Source organism: Silurus meridionalis, chromosome 18 (assembly GCF_014805685.1).
Source record: "Silurus meridionalis isolate SWU-2019-XX chromosome 18, ASM1480568v1, whole genome shotgun sequence".
NCBI classification, from domain to species: Eukaryota; Metazoa; Chordata; class Actinopteri; order Siluriformes; family Siluridae; genus Silurus; species Silurus meridionalis.
The window spans coordinates 17,343,692-17,356,799 of record NC_060901.1 but is presented as its reverse complement, the minus strand read 5'-3'; the positions used below and the strand labels follow the sequence as shown (position 1 = coordinate 17,356,799).

The following is a 13,108-nucleotide window of genomic DNA, read 5'->3' as shown; positions in this document are numbered from 1 at the left end:
AAAAAAATAAAATAAAAAAGACTAAAAATCACAAGGTTGTAAACACCTTCTAATCTACCATTTGCCCAAACTGATAAATGATCTGAGTAAATGATGTTAAAATGACAATACCATGCAAAAAGTTAAATGCATCAATATGGTGAATTTCAGGCTTTGTTGTGATTAATATTTAGAATAATTAGTGGGCCTTTGAACACAGATCGATTATTAAATTCATACTGGTTCACTTTGGACCGTGAATATGAACTGACCACTGTAACATTAGTTTAAGTTACTTATAATGATGTTTTGTCTTTAAAAAGCTTAGTGGCGCTAACACAGCAAGTGATCGACTTGACTGCACAAACCCGAGGCGTGCTTAAGATAAAAATACCGTGAAAGTGATCAGGAAGAATTCGGAGTTGTCTGCTCTTGAATTTGTCGGTCTGCGCTGCACAGCTTCAAGTCAAACACGTCTCAGTTCGTGGTGTCTATGCACATGCGTGAATCCTCGGCGTCAAGAGCGTGGGGGGGCGGGATTCTGACTGACTTTCTGAACAGCGCAAATTTACCTTATCTTTACCGTAATCATAACGTATCATATTTTTATTAATGTTTAGAAATGATAACGTTTTTTATCACCTCTACCTATTTCACCTAAATCACATTAATATAATGTTAAGTATTGTCACAATCTCCTCAGAGCTTTTCTCTGTGTATTGTATATACACATGTTATAAAGGTAGTGAAAAAGAAAGAGACTCCACAGTGCTTTTAGTGTTTCACCCTCCTGTTATCATGAGGACACTATATGGAGAAAACACGGGTGTAAATGGTTTGAAAAGTCGTTATTTCCACATTTCAGTAGACAATGTCCTAGTTATTTGCTAATCGTTAAGAACGTTCAGTTTTCCACAAGTGTTTATCTCTGAGGTGAACCAGTTTACTCTCCACACTTACCTTCTTTATATCGTGCCTGTAACTTTAATTACCACAAATCTTTCAGAAGTATACATTAAATAAAAGTGATTAATTTAAAACAAAAGATAATTTCTTACCGTGACAGAGAGGTCAGGTTCTCCACGTCAGGTCAGGTGCTCCTGTGGTAGTGAGTGATGACTGTTTCTTCAGAATCAGAAGGCGGGAGCACAGGAGCCAATAGGAAACTCTGTGAGCTGCACAACCAAGTCTTTTTTTTTTTTTTTTTTTTTTTTAAGGTCACATCATGTTATTGTTAATATATACATTTTTTTAAACTGTTGATGTTATAAAACACGCAAAAAACATATCAATTGAATTTATCATCAATTGAATAATTGAATGATAAATTTCTTTTGAGAAATATAGATAAATATAGCCCAAATGTGGCCCATACAGGGCCCTTGAATAAACAAAATGGGCAGCCTAACTGGGGCCCACATTCAGCCCATCAAAGTGCCCACTCTGACCCCATTCCCACATGATGCCCATATAACCCAGATAAAACCCATGTGGGGCCCACATGGACATCTTGGCTGGGATTAACCTAAAAAAAAATTACTCCGGGGTTATTTTGTAAAAAAAATTTTCCATGCATTACAATTTTCCTTGGGATTTGAAATTAAGGCGAATTGTGTGTTTTTGTTCAAATCCTACAGAAATAAAATACAAAAGTATAAATGGTTGATGAAAAAGCTTAACTCTTTTGACCTCTTTTGATCTACCTTTCCTCACGATGTCCAGTTTTTCTTGAAAGGTCTGTCTGACTAATGTCTTTGTAAGTGTATCTGCAACCACATTAATTTCTTCTCCTCTGTCAGTCATTGTAGTATGAAAAAAACAGCTTTTAAATCCAAACAAATATATTTGAGCTTGTGCACTTAGCAGCATATATGGGTTTGACTCTGTTTTAGGTGTGCGCTGTTAAAATATAAAAATAAAAATATATATAAAATATACATTTTATTCAAATCAATGTATGTGTAAGTAGCAAATATTAGGTCAATTCAATAGAAATGTACAACCCCAATTTAAAAAAGTTCTATACAATTCCAAAAAGGTAGGGACACTAAAATTGTAATAAAACTTTTGTTGTAACAAATGTGATCAGCACATTTTATACAACCATATTCTATTCTTCATTTTAAATAAATAAATAAAATATCGTGTTTACATACAATGTTTAAACTGAGAATATATACCACACCAGCGAAAAATAAGGTAATATTCATTTTATTGATTGAAATCTCAAAAAACTTGGAGAAAGAGAAGTTTCTGGAGAAACCTTTGTTGTATTTTTTGTTTCATGTTAAGTGAAATGTTTTTGAATGGTCAAAAGTCTAGACTGCAGACTGGACAGCTGGACTTTATTTCTACGAATTCAAGCTATTGTATAAAAAAAGACGTTTTCTGGATGAAAGCATTTGGTGCTCTAAAGCCTGTATATACCATTCAATATTGATGGAGCCTTTTCAAATGTGCAAACTGCCTATTCCACGAACACTAATGTACTTCCATACCATTAGAGATGCAACCTTTTGAACTGATATGGTATAAACATAATGTAAAAATAACTAAATAAATAAATTTAAATGAATTTGTATTTTTCAAGGTGTATTTTTCCTCCATGTTCATTATTCATGCAATCACTGCAATTCTTTTTCATTCCATTCCTTTAGAGGATATATCTGTTCTCCTACACTTGCTACTAGTAGCAGTTAACAGAATCCTCATGTGAAATGCCCTCAGTGGCACGTAACGAGCAAATTGGCTAAATTGTCAACATCTGTAGACTCATCTTCTTGCAGAGGAAAAACATCTGCTTGTTTTAATTTCCCCAGCAGTGTCCTTCTGAGATCATCCACTGTATAATTAATTATTTGAGCGTATGGCAACAGATCTTTATGCATATTCTGTAGTCAGTGTCTGCTTTCGCAAGCTAGTATGATAAAATACAACTTGGACTTCGAGATCTACAGGTTTCTCCTTTATGTGCACATGTTTAGTGTTCAAGTGCTACATTAGATGCTCTGGCTCCATAATCTCATTGCTATGAATCTCGCAGCACACTATTTTATATTATTTTGGTATATGTTCTTTACAAACCTAGATGACTTAGATGCATTGCACCTGCCTTGCTGTCTATATCAAGATTTGCATCAGCTGTTGCAAGGAAAGCCGATGAATTCTCGTTTGCATACTCATTAGGTTTGTCTGCTGTGTCAGAATCATTGCCTTCAGCTTCAATCCAATACTTGATTATTTTGGTATTACTTCTAGAATCTTTGTTTCTGGACTTTGCTGAAGTATTTCCAATTGGGGAGACTTTTATTTACTTTTGACTACATTTCAAATCCAAACATCTTACATTTTACTTGACTACACTTTGCAAAATCAATTGTTACTTTTTATTTATGAGCGGATAAAAACTTAACTGGTAAAGTTTGGTAAACTGGTAATTCCCTGAGTACCGTCACTCTTAAACTCACACTCTCTACATAGAGTTCATCCACAATTATTTTTCTTAGCAGTCTTTTATCTGTTCATTGTTCCTGTATAGTCCACAAACCCAGTAGTCAGGCTTTACAACTGCACCGCAGGATTAGAGCACCTTTTTTCTTTTTCCCGGACTCCTCGTGTCGTCCTTCTCTCTCACACTTCACTTCCTCCCTCCCCTCTCACCTCTGACCTCAGAGGTCAGTCAGAAAACACCTTATTGGTTAAACAACAACAATATTTTCTTTTTATAACAGTTTTTTTTTCTTAGTTATATCTTTTTTAAATTAACAAGTTTTAACTCTTTAGTGTAAAAGAAAATAAAAACCAAATAATTATTAGACCCTAATTTTGCAGGGCTCTGTATAATTTTAATTTACTTTTACTGAAGTTTAAAAGGAGCACTTTTACTTTTGCTGGAGTAATATTTTACCTACTGTATATTTACTTTTGGTTTACCACTACATGGTTTGTGTACTTTGTCCAGGACTGTTTGAGAGACACATGATTGTTCTTTTTCTTTGCAATTAACAAGGTCAATTAATAGTATGAAATTTTTGCTTATCTAAACTTAGATTCAGCTAAATACTTTGCTATATCTCTTGTAAAACCTGGCAAAGGTGTTCTTCACTAGTTGAAGATTTCTTTTTGACCTTGTGATCCAGTTCATCTCAGAGCATTTCAATGGGATTTAGGTACGGTGACTGGGCAGACCAAATAAGAATTGCATGGTGTTGAATATGATGGAATGATAGCCATGTTGGTTCAGTATTCCTTTCACCCGGAATGAAGTCTCAAACTTTCCCTGCTCTAAAACAACTCCGAACCATTAAGCTACCTTCATGTTTGATTGTAAAGGCAGTCTGCCAACATTCTCTCTCCTGTTCCCTGTCTTAAGTTTTTTTTAGAGACAGAACTGTTAAAATCTGACTCGTCTGTTCTTAGACATTTCTTCGAGGCATTCAAAGTCCAATTCTTGTGTGATTTAACTTTTTTTGTTAGAAATGAAAGTAACATATATGTGTCTAAAAAAAAAAGTAAAAGACGAGGTGTTCACAAACTTCCCCAGAAGTCCTCACTATACGCATTTACTCGCAGCACTGAATAATAGTGTTGCACAGCATTAAAGGAATATAAGGTAGAAAACTGAACCACAGCACCTGAACCCATTCTTCTTTTATGCATTGATGGTCTCATTGTTTTCATTTATATATTCATATCTGCTTGCTTTTTTATTTAATATTTGACATTAATTAATGCTTTCAATATTTCACAAACTACTAAAATGCATTAGCTTTGTAAAATTGACCTTATAATATGTATATAACAATGCTATGTATAGCACCTGATTGGAGATATGGATATGCGCATTTCTTCTGTTTTCCAAATTCTTCTGAAAGTTCTTGCATGAACAATCTGCACATAAACCACTTTGTATTTAGTTAGATAAATAATGCTCATTGTGAGCTTTACTGGTGACTTTGGTGTGGTGAAAGCTGCTGTTGGATCTGTGATGATCACAAATGTTGAGCTATTTTATGAGTTGCTCAGTAGCTCCTAGTTTTATAACCATAATGAGTGCATAAGACTGTAGAAAGAACATTACTCATAATCTTACACTTCACTGCTCATGTTAGTTCTCACTCTCCAGTGTTCTGTATTGTTGAAAAATTTATGATCAAACTCTCGATGTCACCCAAATGAGGATGGGTTTCCATTTTGAGTCTGGTTCCTCTCAAGGTTTCTTCCTCATAACATCTAAGAGTTTTTCCTTGCCACAGTGGCCACGGCTGCTCATCAGAGATAAATGCACACCATTCACCTTGACTGTTGATTTCTATAAAGCTGCTTTGAGACAATGTCTGTGAAAAGCGCCATAGAAATAAACTTTACTTGACTTGAATGTTCTCCAGTGATGAGAAGGCTTGTTTGTTTGAGCAGTTCTAAACCTTCACTGACGCTGAAGTCCCAGATTTCCAAACTGACTGTGATGCTGCTAGTGAGCAAAGGCTCAGTGGTTGGGTGTTTGATAAGAAAAGATGAGATCCTCACTGGTGTGAGTAAAGAAACTACAGAATATGCAATTTCTGATTCTGGCTGCCTAAAAGACAAATCCATAGAGTGGGTGTTAATCTGAAGGTCTTCATTCAGTGGATTGAATGTATTGAATGATGAGCCTATTCAACAAATAGCAAAAAGAGTATTTAATGAATAGCACTCTTATATAACTGTCCTTGCACTCTAAATTTGAGAGGGCTCTGTGAAATGAATGAATTCATCTGTAGACCTGTATTACATTTACGGCATTTAGCAGATGCCCTTGTCCAGAGCGATGCACAAAAGTGCTTTGAGGCTCTAGCAATTAATAAATCTACACTGATACTGGTATTAGTGGTAATCAAACGGGTGGGTCTTTAGTACTGTATTTTCTTTTGAACTAAACTTTCAATGCACTTTTTTACAATTAGTGTCCATGATGACTGGATATTATTGCAGGCCAATATACTCTTCTTTGGGAGGTTCACAATGAAAAGAAAGTGGGGGAGTGGGGGAGCACAGGTTCGTTGACGGTGTTGTGGTGGGTCGTCTCTTATCTCAGAGATCACTTGTGTCGGTGTTACCTTCTGGTTATGTTGCCATAGCAAGTCTTCCTGTCACCCCCTCTCTCTCTCTCTCTCTCTCTCTCTCTCTCTCAAGTTACACATGCTCCTAAAGCTCCAGTGACCACTGTTCCTGCCCCCTCCCCTCCGTGGATCTTCCCACTTCGTCCAGTCCTGCCTCTGGATAGTGTTCTCTTCAACTGGAGGCTCTGCACTCTGTGCAGCTTGGGACGGTTTCTCATCAACACCTTAGGTGGTTCCATGAAATTCTTGAGTAAGAACAGGAGCTTTGAGAATGGATTTGGACTGTAGTTAATGTCAACAGTCTCCTACATTGACTCAGGACTACAGTTCGCTTTTGATCACCGTCACTGTACCCCGCAACATCGTATATCTGTAATAAATAAACATTCGGTGCAACCCAGATGAGGATGGGTTCCCTCTTTAGTCTGGTTCCTCTCAAGGTTTTTTCCTTATGCCATCTCGTGGAGTTTTTCCTTGGCAGTCATCAGGGACAAACTCACTTATAAAAAACATTCACTTTTTATCACCACATTATCTGTGTGAAGCTGCTTTGAGACAATGTTCATTGTTAAAAGCGCAATACAAATAAAAATGAATTGAATTGAATTGAGTGGGTGAAATGTTGCATTTCAGATTGGAAGGTTATGAGGCCAAACTGACATTTCTTGGCCCATGAGCAAGGCTCTTAACCCTTAACTGCTTAATTGTATAATTGAAAGTCACTCTGGCTATAAGTGTGTACTAGGAATTTGTATCTTTATAACTGAGGCCAATAAGATTTGCATCTCGATGCATAGCTAACGATACGACACGATAAAAATACACATAAAGCAGCTACCCATGCAATATGATTCACCCCTTTTACAATGCAGTGCAATCCCATATTGATTTGATTCAGTAGAAATGGTACAGATAGTTAGCTATTTTTCTTTGATTCAGACAGACAGCAAATCATCAATTTACCCAAGTGTCTTCTAACTTTTAACACATGCCCCTTTTACAACCAGGATTTACAACCTCTGCCATGTTAATCTTTATTTGTATGTGACTCTTAGGACATGCCTCGGTCTCTGTAGTGTTTCAATATGTCATTTTCATGTAGCAGCAGTGAGAGAACATGCTTGAAAAACAGTTTAAGCGAGGAGAAATTAAATCGATATATAAAATACCGGTCAAAAATGTTTGGTTACATTCTAAATAATACAACTATAATACACCTATTATAATTATATACAAAAAATATTTTTTAGTGATGCAAATATGTTAAAATCAATGCTTCTTGATACAAATTGCAATTTCTATCCGATGCACATCTTTGATGCCGATGCACCGATGCGAATCAGTGAATTTTAATATATCTAGTGTTTACCAACTGCCATTAGTGCACTGTAAATGTAAGCAGGTGGGAAGTGAAGTCAGAGATTTAACTTGTGGGTCTTACCCACATCTGTCAATGCGATTGCACAATATTTTGTGCGGTATAACAATTGCATAAGACTTCAAATGGAGCACACAACAGCAGCAATAAAAACCAAAAAATTTGAGTGACAAAATCTAAAACTTTTTAAGTGTTAGGTGTGTGTGTGTGTGTGCCGCCATTAATTCCTCTTTATTCTGGATAACCTTTAGAATTCAGACTCCCACACCACTCACCAGCTTGGCATAATAGACATGATTTATTTGATATGTGAACACAATAGCCCAACTCGGTGTCACTATGTGCAAATGGACATTCTCTGCTCAAAATGCGTTGCACACGTATTAGGAAATGTCACTGGTAATGGGCTTATTCAATTTTTAAAGAACTCTGTCTGCTGTGACATTTCGAGGGATGGAAATTCACATTGGATAGCCTATGGGCCACTTCGGGGATATAAATGCTCCATGTTGCTCTATGATGTCTTAACTACCATGCGGATGATGAGAAGTAAAAGCTGCAGTTTTTATCAAAGAAAGAGACCGTCATGATCATGACTAGCATCATATACAGTATATATTAAAGAGTATAACCTGAAATTGCTGTCTAGGCTATTATGCTAGCTACCGGAATCGGTGTTAGTCTAACCTGACATTTGCCAAGACAACTGGCTAATTGTGTTTAATTATAGCCATCTAATGTTAGCAATTCAGCAAATTGTAGCTCAACATGCTTTTATGCGGTGTTCTTGAAGACACCTCGATTTATGTGAGTCTCTGCTTACTGCTAGCATACCGAAACATTTTATTAGAGCCTGGGGTGAACATCATTATATTACAGAGTGCAGGCAGGTGACATACATATTCGGACACACAAATTTATTGCTAACCATGTTTTATGAGACCATAATTATAAATTACATTGTATTTTTAGTGCGATTCTAAATCTTTTTTTCTATATTGATGAACTTGCCAGTTTGCTGTAAAAGATCAGATGCTAGAGATATAATCATTAGTCAGATAAGATTAGTATAAGAAGCTATGCACTATGCTATGCAAGTGTATGTAAAAGGCTGTGCATTTCACACTCGGACTTCATTGGTGTCCAACCTGAAGCAATCCACCTTTTAATACCATCATTTATGATGCCACATCTATAGAAACCATCACAGACTGGTATCTCATGCAGTGAGAATAAATGGCTTTACTAAAGCAAGAACCCCAATGAATACAATTCAACAAGTCTCATTTTACTGCAGCCACAGTTGCACCACCTGCATATATGATCTCTAGCAAAAGCATCAATATTAACCTCATAAAATGACCCCTGGTTTTCCCTGAATTTTTTCTTCTTTTTTTGGTGCATTATGGTTTTCCTGGGAATTTGAAATGAAGGTAAATTGTGTGTTTTAGTGGAAATTCTACAGAAAAAAAAAAATTATAAAAGTTTTTTGAAAAAGCCTAACAACAAGTGTTTTGCTCGACCTTCCCTCACAATACCCAGTTTTTTAAGTCCATCTAGAAAATGTCCCTGTAAATGTATCTGCGACTATCCTTGCCTTAGATATATTATAGTGTTCGATAGGAGCTAGGATTGAACGTTGAAAGAGAAGGGTGAAGCTGAAGCAGCTCTGGCAGCAGCAAAGGTGTTGGAATCTGCCACAATGTTTGGATGACTGTACTGAAAGGGGTAGTTTGAAGATTAAGATGAAGATTAAGCAAGTGCAGAGCAAAGAAAATTCCTGGAATCAGCCAGTATACTCCTAATGCTGTAAATGCAACCAACAGACATGACCAAACAAGGTATCATTAACCCTCTGGAGTCCGAGGGTTAATGGGAAAAAAAAAAAAAAAAAAAAAAACTGAAATAAGGCCACAAAACCGATAGTGAACATGTTTCCCCAAGACTTTTTGAGAACAGCGCTTCTAATGTAGGTTTTTTTTATTTTTAATCATGTGAAAATCATCCTGCCTGCTCATTAACCTTAAACAATACTTTGATTTAAAATTTAAAAAACACTTTCTACTTTGAAAGGCCATATGCGAAGAGGCGTCGACATGCTGTGACTGACAGCTTCGTAGACAATGGGTCGCATAATGAGCTGTCGATTACATAATGAGCTGTGGATCACTGAGCCAGGATCACAGTGAGAAGTACAGTACTACAACAAGGAATGTGTTTCTTTTGTGTTTATTAAAAATACACATTAGCAAGGACAGCATTAAAAAGGGAATTGTGTAACAATAAACCACCACAGTACAGTATGTATAAAAAAAAAGTGCAACAAAAACTAACACAATACACTACAGTAGGGTTCTGCAAATCCCAGCCTGTAGGGCTACAATACTATGCATTAAATAATAATAGTGTATCCATTTGAGGAATCGGCAAGAACAAACAACTTGAACACCCACTTAGTCGGCTTGGCTTTTACGTACTGTGTCCTCCAAGTGTTAGCTTTGCATGCTACCATCCTCTCACCCACGGCTAAATGTCTTCTAGGATGATAAATTGCTTTGCATGTCTTACGGATTGTGTCCATAATCAGTTTCACTCTGAACAGACGGTCATGTTCAGATGTGCCCCTCTTTCTGTTGTTTTCTTTGTCTGCATCTGGGTGACTCATGTGTACATTCCACGAAATGTTCCTGTATCTGTCCCTTGACATAATTGTTGCTGGAAAGGGAACTGTGAAAATACTGCTCTGTCTCCAGTAGTCTATGATGGAGGGCAACTTTACCATTACCATGTAAAATAAGAGCCCAATGTAGCGATACATCTCACTCACGGTTACATCTCTCCATTTGTATTTGCGTCACTTGGCTATTGACTTGGCAGCTTGAGCATTTGGGTTGTGGCACAGAGTTGAGACAACACTGTCAGGGGAAAAACATTTTAAATAGACTACATGAAGAATGAGAGTCAGAAGACCTCAGTTGAGGTTCAGGTTCACGTACAGGCAGGAATCGCAGAGTCTGTGGAACTGTGTCGTTATCTGTCTGATCCTTCCATGACATGGTGGACTGTCAGTTTGCTGCCTTTGCCCTTTTTGGAGCAGGTACTTGATCACATCTGTTTATGAAACACACACACGAATGTCACTAATTGTGTCATTGGTAAAGTTGTTTGCATATGTCATACAATGCAATAATGATTCAAACTAAATATAATTTAAGAAAATATAAAATATGTACTTACTCAGGATGATTCTCGGTCAAACTCAAAATGGAGCGACACCTGCGTGGCCTGGTGTGAGTTTCCAGTGAAGGCAGGGGTGATGCAGCCACACTCCTAAAAATAAAACAATTTATTTTTTCAGTATTTTTGATGAATATATATTTGATATAGTATTCTTGAACAATATATATTTGTTAGCATGCATTGTACATATAGCATTTACACCTCAGCATTTGGGAACATCTCTGCTAGCTAACACTACATAACAGCCTTTCAGGATGATCAGTGACACTAAAACTGAACTGAGGCTAAAATATAACTATAACGTCAACAATATTTAGGGCATACAAACAGTTAATGTTACAAATGAGCAGATATTGGTGGATATTTGTTGTAACATTAAAAGGCAATGCTGACAAAAGCTAGGCAGAGATGTCTACAAACAATATGAGTTTATATGATCAGAATGTAAGACTAAATAACTTACTCATCATAGCAACTTGCTGGAAAGTCCTCGCTCTTCAAAATGCAAACGCTCCTCGTCGGAATCGCAATCTTCTTCAGATGAAAAGGTAAGTTCTCTGGCATTGTTTTATGCCACTGTCCGGGGGGCGTGTGCGTGTGTGTGTGTGTGTGTGTGTGCGCGACTCAACGTGTGAACTGTTTTACCTGTGAATAGCCGGGGGGCGTGTCCGCTCGCAGCTCATTATCAGATAATGAGCTGCGGTGGAAAATCTGTGCTTCTACTTGGTTTTACATGATTTACATTCATTGAAAACATATGTTTTTATTTCACCGACTTATTCTAAAACTACACACTTGAAGCTGTCTAAAGATATATTTTTTATTTCCATGTGTCGGCTATTGGCCGAGTTTCAGCGCTTTTTGATGACGCGTTTCTAAACAAAGTTTACGCAGACAAAGGCAACAGATGGCGCACCCTGACTATTTTATTCATTTAAAAAAAAAAAAATACAACGTTTTGTTAATGTAGTGAGCATACACAAATGAAAGTAGACCCTTTACAGATTTAAATGATGTATTACTTTGACATTTCTGATCAAATATGACCGAGCAGTTTCAGCTCTTTTTGCTGGCATCTGAGGAAAAAAAAAAAAAAAAAAGCACGTTTGGGCGCCGGCGGCAATTCAGACTCCAGAGGGTTAAACGATGCAAACCCAATTTTCTTCTCATGTGAGAAACCCCTGTTCGACAAATACGCCAGCACCTCGAATCAATGAGGTTTCTGATTTTGCAGTGTTTCTTGCACACCGTGATCATCTCTCTAGCAGCTTCAAAGTATTTGACAACAAGCCAGAGTGTTCATACCATGGTCTGAATTTTAAAGACAATGAAGAGCTTGATTTTGCTTACCAAGCGGCTCAAAGGCGAATCCCTCCGACACACTCTGAGAATAAGAGAAACCCATGTATGTGATCCTGAAGCAGGCCTCAGGCAGCTATGGCAATGTCTAGACCAGAAAAACAGTTCCCTAGAAGTCATTGAAGCATCTTTAATTGAGTGTTTAGAGCAGGGGTCAACAACATGGTGGCCTTTTCTAAGAATATATGTCACCATAGCGTCACTTACCAGTGAGCTGCATCTTATTTTTTTGTTGCTATTCTTTTTTAAATCTGTCACGGATAGACCAAGAGTCAGAAACCGAAGTATGGTTAAACATCTTGTCTTTAATTAGTCGGAACATATACAAGGCAGAGGCAGGTAGAATCCATAACACGGGTAGAATCCGTAACGCGGGTAGTCCAGGGATGATCGCCAATGTGAACCGTTAAATGCAAACCTACCTTGAGCGCTTTCTCCGAAACAGAGCCAGGAGCATGGAAGTACAGGGCTACTAGTGGTAAATCTCTCATGGCAACGAGTAGATCCAACCGTGAGTGAGCTGGAATCGGGACCTTATAAAGGGGAAAGGTAATAGGGAACAGGTGTTGGTGATTTAGAGCAGGGAGAGGCTGAGTGAGAGTTAGAGCCTTAGAGGGAGGTGTGGCTGGTGGTTCCCTGACAAAATCACACTTGCATTGGTGTAAATTTAAAAATGACAATATTAAAATATAGATGACTAGATCTAGATGAATATCATTAATTATTAATATTACCATATTATTAAAGGTAAATTGAGCAAATTTGTTATTTCAGAAGTGTGTCTCAAACTGGTAGCCCTTCACATTAATCTGTACCCAAGAAGTTTCTCTCTCTCTCTCTCTCTCTCTCTCTCTGTCGAGATAAACATGCTCCTGAGGTTCCAGTGGCCACTATTCCTGCCCCTCCCCCCTCCGTGGATCTTCCCACTTCGTCCAGGCCTGCCTCTGGATAGTGTTCTCTTCGACTGGAGGCCACTCTGAATTTAAGTAGCTCTTAGTTTTAAAAAGGTTGGTGACCCCTGGTATAGAGAGTTTTGCTAGGATTTCTCCCAAAG

At 37.4% G+C, this 13,108-nt stretch overlaps 1 long non-coding RNA gene across 1 annotated transcript; it reads right to left on the bottom strand.

Moving 5' to 3' along the window:
• Nucleotides 1-11,801: 11,801 nt before the first annotated feature.
• On the bottom strand, nucleotides 11,802-12,554 carry LOC124401657. Its single transcript, XR_006928601.1, has 3 exons — nucleotides 12,477-12,554; nucleotides 12,262-12,305; nucleotides 11,802-12,142 (listed from the first exon to the last, which is right to left on the bottom strand). It is a non-coding gene; the product is annotated as an uncharacterized LOC124401657 (long non-coding RNA).
• Between the last annotated feature and the right edge of the window lie 554 nt (nucleotides 12,555-13,108).